The sequence below is a fragment of the Coffea arabica genome, chromosome 8c (assembly GCF_036785885.1).
Source record: "Coffea arabica cultivar ET-39 chromosome 8c, Coffea Arabica ET-39 HiFi, whole genome shotgun sequence".
NCBI classification, from domain to species: domain Eukaryota; kingdom Viridiplantae; phylum Streptophyta; class Magnoliopsida; order Gentianales; family Rubiaceae; genus Coffea; species Coffea arabica.
In genome coordinates this window covers 29,988,894-30,006,405 of record NC_092325.1, presented here as the reverse complement: position 1 = coordinate 30,006,405, position 17,512 = coordinate 29,988,894, and the positions used below count along the sequence as shown (strand labels likewise).

Below are 17,512 nucleotides of genomic sequence, written 5' to 3'. Positions count from 1 at the left end.
GTCCCATCATACTAGGAACAAGAGCTCAGAAGGTCGAGGAAGGATGTAGCTTGGGTACATAGTTGTCAAGCTGCTGATTTACCAGTCATTTCTACTATCATAATTTAGTAGAAACAGTGGAATCTTGCTGAAGCAGGGAATAATGAGTCAGGACAGAAGAGATCAAAGTTGGAATTCCTTCAAATGTCACGTCTCCAGAAATGGGAAAAATGTGTTATTTGTGAACCGAATTACGTAGTTTATTATGTGTATACAAAATACGATCTCCTTCTCTTGCTATTGAAAATTGTTTTTCATATCATCACATGATATTGCATCAAAACCAAGTTTCCTCTGTATTTAGCAAAATTGACGTCAAATTTATGCACTAAATTTTGAGAGTTCTATTATCTTCTACAATACAATTGAAATGACTCGAATTCGGATTTATCATTTACACTCCTTTATTCAAACCACTAGATAGTGGTTGATTGCAATTTCCAAATATTCAGTTAGTTCCTTCTCTTCTGGAACCTGATTTATGCTCGAGTGTTTCTACGTTTTGCTTTCAATGATTGAGAAACAATTGGAAAATCTCTGCAAGAGAAAACAGACAACTGAGTCATTCTATAGTTATTAATAAATTCTAAGTTGACAACATTTATTTGTTGCATGATGATTTAATCTTAACCAATAGTCAGATGCTGTTTACATAAGGATCTTGTCTACTTTTTGGTTCAATCTTGCTCTTGGGCCTCTAACATGTTATTCAAAATGCAAATCAAACTAAGCCTAAAAGTAATAAGAAGGTTAGAGAACAGTGCTGAAATCTAAAAACCAGCACTGGTTTGAAGACAACGCCTACATGCATCATGATTTTTACGTCGGAGCCCCATTTCCAGATGTTCTCCAAAACTGTAATAACAGATCAAGTCCAAGACATAGTTAAATTGAAACTTCTTATAGCAGAAAAGTTGCAATGCTTCTTTGGAAATATGGATGAGTTTGGTGTTCCATTGATTCTTTTGATAAGTGGGAATCGCCAAAACCAACACATTATTGAGCACACATGCAGCAAAGTCTTGATTAACCATAGTAAGGAGCCTAAATCATCTATGTATGTCCCTGATAAAATTGTTTGATGTAGTTGATAAGTCTCGCAACTATTTGAAATATGCAAAAGTCAACAAATTTAATTAAAAAGAAAAAAGAACAAGCATGAATAGTGAGCTAAACACAAGATTTAACGTGTTCGATTTAATAACCAAACCTACATTCACAAAAAGAAAACTCAATCTTTATTATGAGAGAAAAACATTATAAGAATACAACTTGAATTCCAAATCCAACCATTGCATAGTCTCACCCTGCCCTCCGCCAAAGAACTCTCTCAACCCTTTTGTTTTACATCAAGAATGTCAATCCACCTATTTATAAAAAATATTATTTTGGCTAAAAACCAAATAACAATATGAAATAACTGTTAATTCCTAAACTCATACAGGATAAGAAATAATTTCTAATTGTTAAACTTAAACAAACTAAGAAACTTGTCTGAAAAAAACTAAACCAATTTCCTAACAGATCAATCATTCACGATAAGGACGTAATCATAATTTTCAAATTCTAACTTTTAATGTAGTGTGTTTAGCCAAGTTGGTAATCAAAATAGCTTTCACCACTATCATAATGTATTATTGATATCGGGCAATTGAATCATTTTCCTTACGGAAAAAAGAATGCGTATATCGAGTACAAGTACTAAACTGAGTTACTTTTTCAATACAGATAGTTTGAGATTCGAATAGCACTGGATAAAGTCAGATTTATAGATTTATTCTTAGTAATTACAAACTGATGTTGAAGAAAATTCGAGGCCAAAAGAAAATTCAAGATAAAATTCATCGAAAATGAATCGTGAGATATTATTGATTCCATTGCCAATATCTGGTGATCAACATAAGTGCTGAAGTCAATTGGATTATCATTATTCCAAAGCATAAGAAAAAAAAAATCTAGAATAATAACAGAAGAAAAGTAAACAAAAAATGTGCCATCTAATTTATACAGGTGACCTCTCTCCCTGGTTTATTTCTTCTCTGGTACGGCCTTGATTAAATGCACTACACCCCCCTGAAATGTACATTGAGTTGCAGTTTACCCCTTACAACTTCTTTTATAGACAATGTGCTTGCCCTGATAATATACTCCTTACAACTTCTTTTATAGACACTGTGCTTGCCCTGATAATATACTTGGACAAAACTAACCTTGCTATATTAATTTTTTCATTTTGCTACTCTTTTCCATTTTTTTTCTTTTTATCTCCCTTTTCTTTTTCCTTTTCTTTTCTTCTTTTTTTGGTGTTCTATTGTGTCAATAGGTAATTCTTTCCTTCCATTAGTAAACTACTTAAATTTAGACCCTGTTTGATAACTCAATTTAGCACTTAAATTTAATGAATTTAGATTTTAACATATTCAAACGTATTTGAAAACAAAAAATAGAACATGTAAATTAATTAAGTGGCACTAAAATTTTTAGACAAAACTTGCTCAAAAAAATAAGTAATAAGCTATTCACTTATTAGTTAAATATGATATATATTCAAATATATTACATTTAGTACTTAACAATTTATTAATTTGATGGATTTAGACCCCAAATTTCAAATTTCAAACTTCAAATTTTAGTTTTCATATTTCAATTTTATCAAATGCACACTTAATCTTTTAATTTTCTTTAACCCTTTTTTGTAATTTATTTATTTGCTAAGTTCACTCTTCATAATATGTCATAAACCTATACTACTAGAAGCAATATATACCTTACATTGTAAAGATTTTTTTTAATATATAAATTCAATGAAAACTAATTAAGCTTCAAATTACTCAATTGTTTACATAAACGGTATCACATTCACATTGAATAATTCTTTATTTGATCTTTCTATTTTATTCATTTATATCTAAACAATTCAACTTTTTAGATGAAATAGACTCCATAATGTAGAAAACATACATCTTGTTATGATAGGAAAGTACCATCAATCTTTTTTTTTTTTAAATAGGAGGCTTTGAATTTAGGATCTCTTATTTATAATTCCTCCCGCTGTACCACTCATCCCAACCCTCCCCCAATACCATCAATCTATTATGCCAAGTTAAACAAAATAAAAAATATTATTCCACACATACAAATAATCATAGCATGGGAGATAAAGAAAGAAAAAAGAAAAGAAAAATAAGTAACTAAAAAAATTGATAAGCAAAAAAGAAAAATAAAAATAATTAAGATGGAAGGGGTAGTTTCATCCAAGGATATCATTAGAGGTGAACAAACGGTACAAATTCGGTAATTCGATTAGTTGAATTCAATGAAATTCGGTTATTTGACTTATAGAAATCTAAATCGCTTTCAATTTCAAATTGACTATAACCGAATTCATTTCGCAACCGATTTCGAATTCGGAAATGGTAATGAATTCGGTCTAACCGAATTCATTTATATAGATAAAAAAAACTGATGAGATAACCCTGTTATGGTCCTGAAGGAAATGATTGTGTAATTTTTAATTTACAAATTGGGGCTCCTAAATTATAATACATTCATTATGCTCCTCAATGATTTAAAAATTATTACTGATTTGATCCCCAAATTTATTCATAATTTAACACATTACTTATGTCCTAATCATTTTGTGGTTTAATTGGCATTTATTTGATCACTTATACCTAGAATCCTTAGTCTATGATTTAAGGAACACATAAAAAGTGATTAATTTAAACTAGAATAAACCTTAGACTGCACAATGAGTAGTGATAATTTATGAATTTATAATTTGCAATGATTAATAATAAGTAATATTAGTTACAAACTTACAAATTACAATGATTAGTGATAAGTTATATTAGTTACAAACTTATAATTTATTTCAAATCAAAATAAAACTTATTTACTTACATATGTTATTGTGAAAGTTAATACACTAATATATTGATTTGCAATTCATATGCATTCACTTATACTGCTTAGTTGTTTTGTCTATACTTAAACCCTTAAGATTAGTGAATAGAAAATATGAATTTTTATGTTAAATATGTAATGTAAATTTAGAGCATACTAATACTTGCAAGTTACAGGTTACGCATTCAAATATTCAATAATTCAAACATGAATGATGTATAAAATTACCAATACCTAAATTCTAATTACTAATTATGTTTATTGTTTAATATTTAGTATTATACATATATGTATTAATTATTATCTAATTCTAGTCATGTTACTCATGTATAAAATAATAAGTATTATAGTTATGTTATATTGTTATGTATTACTATATATTTGTATTATTATAGTCATATAACAATTAACAAATACTAAAATATATTGTACATTATTATATATTATTATTATTATAAGTACATGATAATACCATGTACTAACTATTATTAATAGCATTTACCTATATAATATAATAATATATTAGTAGTATATACTAATACTAAATAGCATTTATCTATATATTATATAATTTTATAAACTAATTTGGTATTTGAATGCGGTAATGCGGTATCCTATTTCATTTTACCGAATTTGAATGCCAAATCGATTATTACCAAATTCATGATCTCATTACCTATTTCATACCATATTAGAATTCGGTGAATTCGGTACGTACCGAATTTGTACCAATTACCAAATACCCGATTTCAAATTACCAAATTGAATTTGAATTCGATTATGAATTCGGCATGTACCGAATTTGCTCACCCCCAGATATCATGCATGAAGCAGGGCAAAGTGGCTACAATGAAGTTGGGGGGAGGTGGGGGGTGTTGTAAACTTCAACTTAACCTTAAAGAAAAATTGAATTGAGGTCCGGTAAATAAGATAGTTAGAGATTCACTAGCATATTCAATTAATCAGTGTACAAAGAAGGGTTGTTGTGTATCTTTCTTTGTAAATGTTTTTAATTTAAAGGAAAAGCACCAAAGCCACAAACGAGAAAGAAATGGTGGAAATCATAATTGAAAAGTCAAAATTCTTTATTAATGCCAATTTAATTTTAATTGTTAACTATTATGATTATTCATTGATTATATTAAATTTGTCTAAAATCAGAAACTTTTGGGACTCTATTCGTTTTGATCAAAATATTATGAACCAGCTTGGCTTATAGGCCAAATATCAAGGACCAATATCACATTTCTCCAAATAAGTAAACTTTTTTTTTTTGGCAGTTGAGGTTTTTAACCCAAGACCTCATATTTACAATTTCTTCCACCTTACCACCCAACCCAACTTTCCCCTTCTAAATAAGTAAACTTGAATCTTATTACAGTTGCATTTTTTATATTTGAACTTTTACTTTCTATCCTAAGTGATAAAAATATTGTCGATCAAATTAGAATTTTTCTAATTGATTTCCAATAAACATTCGTTGGTACACTTAAATTATATCTAAGTTATCATGGGAATGTGTACATCACAAACACTGCACCCTTTTATTAGACATTTCCCAAATTAACTTTCACTTTTGCCAAAAAAAATATATATTTATGACCACATTAAAAGTGTCTACGAGGCACTTGCTGGTCAAATCCTTGAATTAAATACAAGGATTCGTCTATGTGATGTTTTAAGGACTCACAATGAGAAGTGAACCTAATGCTATTCTTTTGATGAAAGGATAAATTTCTTCTGAAAGTTTTGCAATTTAGGGCACCAAGTAAAAGAACATATCAACATTTTTTTTAAGTATAAGTAAGAAATCTCGAACAAAACCCTTCATTTACACTCCCTTCCCCCGTATCACTCAATTCATCCCTTTTCTCAAAACACCTATCAACATAGTCATCTTTAGTGCAACATAATACTTTATTTTTTTGGTACTACTTACCGTAGTACAGTTCTATAGAGTTCTTTATTTTTTTTTCTTTTTACAAAAAATAGAAGTTTTCCTTAACCTTCAAAGATACTGCTAATGGCTTCACAGGGTGTGGTGGAGAACGAACATTGCTACAAATAGATTTAGGCTTAATCGCATGTGTTACCATATTATTGTTACATCTCTTGACCCGTGCAATATTTGAGACTTCTAACCTGAAGTCTCGATGTCTTCAACAAAGACGACCTAAAGTGAAGGACGTCCTCAAGCGAACTCTCCATTCTACGCGCGAGACGCTGTGAAAGAGCCCCTGTTATGTCTGACCACCACTCCCGTCCCAAGATACCTGAATCTGAATTCCTAAAGCACTACTCAGTCAAAAATTAAATTCCAGTCAATCAAAACTTGGAAGCTATCAAGTTGGGATTTCCTCTGTCAATTGCAACTTGTTTAGCTAATGTCATTCAATCAGTTGAAAATCCCAGTGGACATTATCAATTTCTCCAACATCTTTCTGGTACACTAGTCGGACACCCCATGCTTTGAATTCCATGAATCGTGGAGTATACGAGGATAGCTCAATGCAGGTCCAATCATTAGACCTCCAATTTTGCGGGATCTGGCTAAGCATCCTACAAGGTAGGTATGCAAGACAAGTATGTTCTGAATCAACATTTGTTTCAATTGCAATAGCGCCTACAGAAATCACTGCCGGGGGGGACAACTTATCTCGGCCCTTGTACCTATATTGGACAGGAATGACTGCAGTATTCTCTCGGTTAACATTTCTAACTACCATAACGGGCGTTTTCAAGCCAAAAACAATACAAATTGCCATCCCCATGAACTCGTTGCAGTACCAATTTGGAGGAAGCTGAACTGAAATCGAATGCCCTGTATCCTGGTAGGTGAACCAGGCTGGAATATTTTGTCCAGGACTGCAGATACTGAACTCAGTATGTAGGACTGGTAATTCCTGTCACACAAAAGTTAGGCCTCTACGATCAGTAAGATTTCAAAAAGTTTTGGATTGTGCAAGCATGTATGAATCATACAAGTTAATAAGATACCTTTAGCATGTTCTTCCATGTTGCATATACCATTTTGGAAGTTTGAAGACCCTGAAGCATTTGAAAACAATTGGTGAATGAAACCGTGTTTAATTTTTGAGATTTTGTCAACAGATTAGTTTCACCCTGCAATATTGTACAATCATCTGCGTACACTTGCTCTATACTCCGTGGAAGCTCTGGAAGTATCTGAAGTCTCTTGCATCCAATCAATTCGAGGATTCCAAGGCGGCTGAGGTTTCTGATACTTGAAGCGGAGATACTGGAGAAGTTGTTTCTACCAAGATTTAACTCCTGTAGAGAGGATAAGCTCCCCAGATCACAAGGCAATCCTTCATCTAACATACTGCAGTCACTAAGATCTAGAATTGCTAATGAATTTAATCCTGACACAGATGGAAAAACAAAACCCCTTGAATCTTGACCTCTTGCATGTAGCACCAAAGAAGATAACCGTGCTCTCCATGAAAGAGCCATTGCTTGACATCCTCTGAAAGATAAAGTTCTGAGGTTCTTTAGCAATATGATAGAGGATGGTGGCTGTGAGATGGCAGTTTCATCACCATAAATTTCTTCCAAGCTCTCTATGTACCCTAGCTCTTCCGGCAATCTGCCAAGCTTTGAGCAGCCAGAAAGAATAAGTGCTTTAAGGCATTGTAGTTTAGAGATACTACTTGGCAAACTTGCAAGACTTTTACAGTAGCTTAGATTCAATACGACAAGAGCTGTTAGGTTTTCAATTGAAGGTGGTAGTTCTTTTACTGCGGTAGCTTCCCAATATACAGCTCTTAAATGATTCATGGGACCCAAGATTTCTGGGAACTCATCAACTTTTGAACAGCCAGAAAGAATAATTACCTCCAGACTTTCCAAGAGAATTTGCTTAGGAAGCCTCCTTAGACTTGTGCAGTTCCGCAGATTGAGTAATTTAAGACTTTTGAGATATCCTGCTGAAGAGTGGATCTCAATTAGACTTGAACAATTTTCAAGAACCAATCTCTCAAGAGAGGGGATCCCTGTGAAATCTGGAGTCCTTATTAACTTCTGGGAATGGCTAAGGTTGATGAATTTCAGTTTGTTCAGAAACTGTCAAAAGTCAGAAGATTGTAAGACAAAAATAAGAAAGACAATATTGTATGATCAAACAAGCTTTATTAGGTAATAATATTAAAATGTGATTTAAGATGGCACCTTTATTCCCTTCCACAGCTCAATGATTCGGCTATTTTGTAACTTGATTCCTACAAGTTTTTCAGCTTGAAAACTATCTGGAAGGGAATTTGAAGGGTAACCATGCCAGTTTAGCCACCTTATCTCATTCGGCAAGTGATTAGGGCCTCGAGAAACATAAGCATTGTGGATTTTGAGTAACCTTAGTTTAATCATTTTTTCAAAGGCTTCATTCTTAATTGCTACATATTTCGGCGTAGACAAGTGCAACCACAAGCCTTCAACATTTTCTGTAACCTGCCATGAAATGAGGCAGATTAGAAAGAAGCCAGCCCAAAAAAAGAAATCATAAACTGGATAGGCCTTAGAATTTGTAGATCACTTACCCTGTCTCTAGCCAAAACGTCACAAATATCCTCATCAACCCATAGCCTGCTGTGTTTACCTGGCTCTTCTGGAGGCTTTTCACGAACAATTTGCCAACCCATTTCTTGTATTAAAGGATGCATCAGAATCCTTCCTTTGGAAACATTTCTCAATGAGAACCTTGATGCCTATATGAGGGTAGAAATTGAAACTATCCAGTACTCTTGCTATGTTTTCTTTCTTCTTCCCTTTAAAGAAACATGCAATGTCTAAGAAAATTTCTTTTTCAATTCTTTTAAGTCCATTGAAACTTACCATGAGTTTTTTCATAAGATCATCTTCTGGAATTTTTTTTAGTCTCTCCACTTCACTTCTCCATTCAGTCATGTCTCTGCCATACAGAAAGCTACCCAAAATCTTTAGAGCCAAGGGAAGGCCACCAGCATAATGCACTATTTGTAATGAAAGCTCCTCATAGCCTTTTGCTGGACAGTTCTTCTTAAAAGCATTCCAACTAAACAGCTGAACAGCTTCATACTTATCCAACACTTCCACCTTGTACATTCTGTCTATGTCATGTTTAACAAGCAAATGCTTATCTTTCGTTGTTATGATAATTCTACTACCTGTACCGAACCAATCATGCTTTCCAGCTAAAGCTTCTAACTGATCGAGATGGTCAATATCATCAAGAACAATGAGGACTTTTTTGTGGCATAGTCTTTTCTTTATCATATTTGATTCTTCAAAAACATTGCTGATCCTCAATTCTTTCATGTGCAGAATTTCAGAAAGAATCTTCTCTTGCAAATTTTCCAGACCATATCTTTTAGAATGTTCTCTGACTTCATGAAGAAAGATAGCACCTTCAAAATGAGTGGAAATTCTGTCAAAAACAGCCCTTGCTAAGGTAGTCTTACCTATTCCACTCATTCCCCAAATACCTACAAAGCGAACCTCATCAGCCACCAAATTTAGAAATGCATTTATTTTCTGCACTCGAGAATGAATAACAACGTGGTTTTCTTCACCATCTTCTACAAAATTTTTCAATTTACCCACGACATCTTCAACAATTTGCTGGATGCATTTAGACTCGTGCCTATAGAAGAAAGGAAAAACACAGAGCAAGAAACTAGGTAAGAAAAAATCATGCAGGAGTTGCAGTTGTCAACAATATTCTCAAGATAGACAGAGCTAATATATCTATGCTAAAGAACACTCTTAAGAAACCATGATTGAATTTAAAATGCTATGCGGAGAATGCTGTCTGTTCTCTATTAACTGTAGTTCTCATGAAAGTTTGATCATGAATTTCAAGTTGAAGCCCATTAACTACTGAATTTCCCATAAAATTGTTCTTTCTCTTACTGGAGATGAAGTTCAGTCGACCGACTAAGTTCATGATGGCTAAATGCTTGTAAATCTGTTTTCCTCATTTTTTTGAACTGGGGCCTAAATTCTCAAATTTCCCATTTGTCTTCTTAAAAAAAGAATAGTTAGAAAAATAAACAAGTTAAGACATCAGTTCCCATTCTGTTTCTTCGAAATTAGGGCTAGAATGATTACGTGGGCAGAACTATATATATTTTGAAATTGAAATTAGCAACTTAGATCTAGAACTACTGCAAATAACACGGCCTAATTTAGACCACCAACTGACAACGGTTATCATTCAAGGCCTGCCTGGCCCCGGATCTGGCACTTCAACATTAGGATTGGAAATATGTGATATGTCTATCCATTCCTAAGATCAAATTTCTTGGTCAAAATCATAAAAGTTTTCTTTGCGAATCAGAAAATAGTACTTTAGAGGATGCTGGGTCTTATTACAGGAAAAGTCTGAAGTAACGATCGTTATGGTAACAAAACTGTTTTTACCTGATATAACAGGTAAAAACACTTTTAGCGACTATTTGATTACCTATTGTACTGGTCATCTAAATAAGATAGTACCTAAAATTATGGTTAGTAAGTTTTACATAAAAAATAGTAAGTTAACTCAATAAATTAGTAACTTTTATGTCTCAAAAAGTAAATTTGAATAAATATGGAACTTACTTTTTTTTTTTTGAAGTAAATTACTACTCTATATCTAAAACTTAGTTTTTGGAGAGTAAGTTTAGTTCAAGTAATAGTAAGTTTTTATAGATTAATAATAAATATTGTTGATAGAATAGTAAATTTGGTTAATCATCAAAACTTACTAGTTTGTGGCATAAATTTACTATTTTACTTAAAGAAACTTATATGAAACAAGCATTAGGAAGTTTATTTGAAATAATGCTAAGATTTTTTATTAATAATTGAAGCTTAATTGAAGATTTTTGTGGCATAATTGAAGCTTAGTATTATAGTTAGTAATTACTCGTAATGTAAATGCATGATACACAATTGTACGTATCATTTATAAATGTTATATGTTTTAAGCATTTTAAATATACTATGAAAACCTTTTTTTTTTTGCATATGACCTTATAAAATATGTAAGAGTAATTTGTCATATTATAAATTTTGAATTATTGTTGAATTTGTGAAAGGTTAGAAAGTTTGGATGACAGTAACAACAAATCTTTCGAGTTATATATAGAATTGCACTTATCTAAACATCACAATTTCCATATATTGACACCTATGAATATAATAAAATGGTACACGATTTTCATAGATTAATGCTTATGAATTTAATAAAATGGTAAAATCTTAATAAATTTATTTTCTGGGTCACAAGTATAAAAATTAAAGTTGTATTAACATAGCATAATCTTTGAAAATTGTAGTAAAATTATCCATATGTTAAGTTCTGTGACTTTCAAACATACTTTGTATCGTTTACATTATGGATTTGTATCCATATGTTTTCTATCAAACTCTTTTTTTATTGGCAAATGGTAAGTAGATTATTATAAAATGTCATTTTATAATAATCATAATTTTTTATAGATGAATTTTATGTAAATTGTTAAAATTATGAATTCACAAACGACTAAATCTGACTACTTTATGGCATATGTTAGTCTAAATGACTAAAAAATTACTGTAATCATGTGCATGTTGATTGTTGAATTGAAATTTCCTTTATTACTAGTACAAGTTCTTCTAATCAAAGCAAAATAAAATCAAATATCTTTTCTTTTTGTATGCAGTAGTTATGCGTAATAGAAAATTATTAAACCATTTTTACACCACAATCAATTGAGCACCAATTTTCTTTTTTTTTAAGTAGCTATTATTTATTTTATTCCTTAGGTTAAATATTTACATATAAAATAATAGCAATAAAATGCCAATCCTCGGATCAATGGAACTTCAATTATTGTTAATAAAACTAATATTGCATTGATAAAAATTAGTCTACAGAATGAAAAGTCAATGGCAACAATTGCTAAAATATAGCAATTTTTAATTATGGGAAAATAAACAACTAAGTTCCCAAAATATTTCACTTTTATTGTTTAAAAAATCTCAACTTGTTGACTAAATTCAAAATAATTCTATTGTCAAAAATATTTTTCTCAAATTAACTTTCATGATTAGATGTGAGATACACATATGGTAAAATATCCCTCATACATGTGTCATGGATATTTCAGACTTTTAGTAAAAAAAATTTTGTTGTTAAAATAACATTGTATCATAGTGTACTAATTATTTTAGGACCATTTTATACGTGAACTAAATTTAATTTAAATTATACAATAGATTATATATGCATGTGATTTTCATTTATAATTTTTGGATCCTATTCTTATGAAAAATCTCCCCAGGGAAAAAATCCAGATCATACTGATTTTCTTATATTAATTGTTATACTAATTTTGTCATTTTTATTATTATATTATTTCTCTTTGTTTTAGGCTTTTACTCTTATTATTTCTTGTGTCTCAAATGTAAATTTATTAAAACTTTATCATCTTATTATATTCATAGGTGTTAAATTATAAAAATTTTGATATATAAACAAGTAATATTCTATATATAACTAGGAAGATTTGTTGTTATTGTTATCCAAACTTTCAAACTTTTCAAAAATTGAAAATGATTAAAAACTTATAATACGACAAAATTTTATCACATATTTTACAAGATTATGTGAAAAGTCACACTATTTTTCATAGTATTTTAAAATATATAAATAATTTTTTTAAATTATACCTATAATCATGTATTATACAGGTATATTATGAGTACTTACCAACTAAGGTACTAAGAATTAATCATTAATAAAACATCTTATCGTTATTTCAAATAAATTTCCTAATACTAGTTTGAAATATGTTTTAAAGTAAAATAGTACATGTGTCCCATAAATCAGTAAGTTTTGATTATTTATCAATTTTACCATGTTATCAGTAAGAATTACTATTTATGTATAAAAACTTGCTATTATTTGAATTAAACTTACTCTCTAAAAAGTAAGTTTGAGATATAAAGTAGTAATTTATTTATGTAAAAAGTAAGTTTAATATTTATTCCAATTTACATTTTGAAGTATAAAAGTTACTAATTTATTACTGTTAACTTATTATTTTAGATGGAAAACTTACTTTCTTATTTTTAAGTGTTATCCTATTTAGGTGGATAGGCCTATCAAATAATCAAATGGTCGTTAAAAGTAAATCAAAAATAAATAAAAAATGGTCATATAAGTGTTATCCTATTTATGTCTCAAAAAGTAAATCGAAATAAAAATGAAAGTTACTTTTTTTAAAAAATAAATTGATACTCTATATTCGAAACTTACTTTTTGGAGAGTAAGTTTAGTTCAAGTAATAGTAAGTTTTTATAGATTAATAGTAAATCTTGTTGATAGAATAATAATTTTGGTTAATCATCAAAACTTACTAGTTTCAGGCATATACTTACTAGTTTTAATTAAAAACTTATTAAAGTTAATATTAATTAGTTTAATATAATATTTAAAAAGTCACTAAAAAACTTGATCTGTCACTAAAGGTAATAGAAACCTATAATAGTAGGTTTCCTTAATTTCGTTACCATAACTATAGGTATGCATACGTTAAGAAGATCAATATAGCAGAAAGCAAAGTATATGCACGTTAAAAAGGAAAGGCAAGTTCAATTGTCGAAAGACCAAGGAAGCGAACCCATCAGCAATGCTGGGAACATCCCAGCCAGAGATAGAAGCAGCTTCAGCAAGAGCTGCCCTCCACCTTCGAATCCTTTCCTTGTCCTCTATTTCATCTTCATGTTTGACAAAAGCTTGACCAAAGCTGCATTTCTGTTTCCGTACCACAGAAGGATCCACATAATAAAAAACCGTCAGAATAGTTTGTCCCAGCGCTTGGTTGCAGTCAATGATCTCTGCAAGCTCATCTAAACACCATGAAGAAGCAGCAGAGTTTTCTGAGAATATGATAACTGCAATTCTTGACTCTTTAATAGCTTGCCGTAATGCCGATGAAATGGATCTTCCTCTTTCGAGCTTTTCATCGTCTTTGAAGGTGTAAATTCCCTTTTGTTGCAGAGAACTATAGAGGAAGTCGACAAAGTTCTTCCGAACATCCTCACCCCTAAAGCTCAAGAAAACATCATAAGTCCATTTAGGAGTGGAAGAAGAAGAACAAGATAAAGAAGAAGAGGCAATGTTTCTCATTCCTTGCTCAAGACAACTTCACAAGTCCATTTAGGAGTGGAAGAAGAAGGAGAAGAAGAGGGCAATGTCTGCCATTTCTTTTTATGCAATATGCAGTACATCAATGGACTGTAGATGTGGGGTAGAAAACTCCAATGAAATGAACCAGAAGTCAATAAACTTCTGCTTGCAATTCTGCTTTTCCCTGCATCTAGCTCTTAATTTCTTTTCTACGTTTGATCCTTGGATGCCTTTCTTAATGGGAGTGACTAAAGTGACCTGTCAACTTTTGCCAATAAATACACATATATGCCTCTGCTTTCCTAGGAAGTGTAGTTCCTACTGGATGTCTTCTCGTTTTCTTTCCTTTTATTTATATACTAGTCCAGGGCCCTGAGCTACGCGCTGGATGAGCAAATGCGACCCGTGTTGATAGTGGGTTTGTTTAAATAGATTATTATTTAAAATAATTACTGTAGTATTTTTTGTGATATAAGATATATAAGATAAAAAAGTGATTCAAAATATAAAAAGATGGATTAAGAAATATGTTTATGATACAGGCGAAATAATATTTAGGATAATTTCACTATCCAAACAAACCCACTGTTTGTCTGGTAATATTTTGTAAAGTTTATTTTGTAAGTATTGATGTAGGAAATAATTTTACAATATGCAAAATAATTGTGAGCTAATTATTTTTTATTAAATGAGGATAATTGAAAAGAATTGTTTGTAGGTTACTGTATAAAATGTAGTTTAATGTTGAACAAAAATATAGCATATATGTGTTGAAGTAACAGAATATGAGAATAGTATTGCAGGGTGAAAGTGTAATTTTTATAGTTATTTTATATTGGAAAAACTTCTACAAGTTCATCATCGAATATGTGCATCCGATATTCGTTCATTCCTAAATGGGAAATTATGAGAATATAGCATGTTCTAATAACATGGTATCATAGCATATTTTCTAACCACAGGTTAAAAGATTATCTTCAACTTTGATGTCCCAACATCTGTGTTGGCAATAAAAGATGATTATGTTATTTTTATTTGGCAATATATGAGCAGTATCTTTGGCTTGGAGTTCCTGCAGGATGATAAGATAGATGATTAAAGTAAACTTGTGTGATTTTTTTTTGTATGTCAAAATCCAAACAAAACTAGTGTTGTTTGAAAGGACAATCAGCATTTAATGCTGGAGGAATAGTAACAGTATTAGTGGGAAACAAAAAAAGTGCAAAGTTGGGTAGAGTATTATTTAAAATATTATTTGGAATAATTACTATAACACTTTTTACGATATAATGTATGTAAGATAAAAAAATGATTGAAAATATAAAAAAATGGGTTAAGAAATGTGTTTATGATGCAAACAAAATATTATTTGAAAAAAAATTTAATATACAAACAAAGCCAGAATTTTCCAATGAAGAAGATGTGGCCTTGAAAGTAAGGCTGTATTAGAGTCGAGTCGAGTCGAGTTCGAGTAGTGTAAAAATAACTAAACTCGAGCTCAAGCTCATTGAGCTTTTAGAATTCGAGCTCGAGCTCGAGCTCGACATCAATTTATGTTATTCGAGCTCGAGTTTAATTAAGTATAATCAATTCAAATTAAGTTCAATCGAACTCAATCAAGCCTAATCAAGCTCACATAATAAAAATTATAATTATAATTATAATTATAATTTTAAATAAAGGATATTATTGACATTTCACAATAATAAAAATAAAAATTATATTATAAAAATTTCGATTAGACTCGTCGAGCTTTTGAGTACAAAATGTTGAAACTCGAGCTCGACTCGAGACTTCTATCAAGCAGCTCGAGCTCGATTGCTGACCGAGTAGCTTGCGAGCTGCAGCCCTACTTCAAAGAAGCATAAAAACAAAAAGTGACCTATCTATATGGTCCACAAAAGAGAACAATAAGTCAACAAAAATTAGGGAAAAAAAAAAACAACAAAATTACAAAGCTATAGCACACATTTTGAATGATGGGAAAAATGAATGGCATAACTAGAAAATAAGACATACCTAAGGCTAAAGTAATACTCATGAATAGCTAAGGTGGCCCACCTCTATGGATCACACGAGTCAACAATGACACAAACAAAAGAGGAACAAAGAACAGATAAATTACAAAGGAACCACACAACTATAACATGCATCCTCCGGTATCCTGAACAAGGGAGAAACGACAAATGGCATTACCAAAAAATGAAGAACTATCAAGGCTAATCCTAATCACATGATGAACCACCAAGGGACTGATACAAATGGACCGTAGTAGCCCAAACATATCAACCAATACCGAAATAACCAACGAAGACATTGTTTTGCTGTTCATTCAGGCAACTCATTTACTTATTTTGGTTATGGGCGACATTCGGAACTTGTAGTAAATTTTAGGAAAAATCACGAAAACTTCCCATAAGTTTTGTGGCATTTTTCACTTTACCCCCTAACATTAACTTTTTAGCAATTTATCGCCTTTGACAATCTAGCTCAACAAAGAATGTGTTGAAATACTTTAGTAGACTAAAATGATCCCAATTAAAACATTAAAATTTTCTAACGAACATGCCCCAATCTGTTTTATACAAAGAGAAGTCTTCCTTCAAGACCAAAATTTTTTTTTTTGTTATCATTTTATCATTCATCAATCTTCAAACCTCTCAATCCTATATTTGTAGCCACAAAAGGAGAAAAAAATGTCCCAAACTTCTTAAAATTCATTTCGTTGCTCTTCATCTAGATGTTGTTCATCACAACATACATAAGAACCAAGACAAAAAACCTGTGGATGCGGTAAATTAACATTCTTAAGAAAGTCATGGACACTGAAAAATCCCGGAAGGAAATTTCTTGGATGCTCAAATTATAAGGTATGATTTGTAGAATAAATTAATTTTTTTGTTAACTTTTAGACAAAATAATTTCTTATTTTTTGTATTTTTCTAGAATCGTCAAGCATGTGATTATTTTAAGTGGGTAGACCCCTAGTTTTGTGACAAAGAAAGAGAAATTTGTACTATATTACAATCAAGAACTATGGAGAAAATAGAGAAGTTAAAGTATTTACAAATAGAACATGAAGAATTGAAAGTGAAACATTCAAGACTAAAGCAAAAGTATGAAGTTGTACAAATTGAAAATGCGATTTTGCAAGTTGAGAAACAAGATCTGCAGCAACGGTTGACCAATATCCAAGCCAGGCAGTCTTCTCGAAACCCAACATGGAGAAGACTACTAGTTCTTATGCTTATAGTAGCTTTCACTAGCTACATTTGCTCTAGTTGGCCAGAAAAAAGGATGAACAAGAACAAATTGTATCTACCATAGCCTATTGTAGGGAAATGAAACCTAATGCAATATGAAATGTTATTGAGCATTCTTGCATTAATGAGGTCTAGAACCAAGTTAACACATTAT

The 17,512-nt window shown here is 31.0% G+C and overlaps 1 pseudogene; it reads right to left on the bottom strand.

Annotated features, from left to right (window-relative positions):
- Positions 1 to 6,230: 6,230 nt before the first annotated feature.
- LOC113705978 (TMV resistance protein N-like) lies at positions 6,231 to 14,095 on the bottom strand (annotated as a pseudogene).
- Positions 14,096 to 17,512: the final 3,417 nt, after the last annotated feature.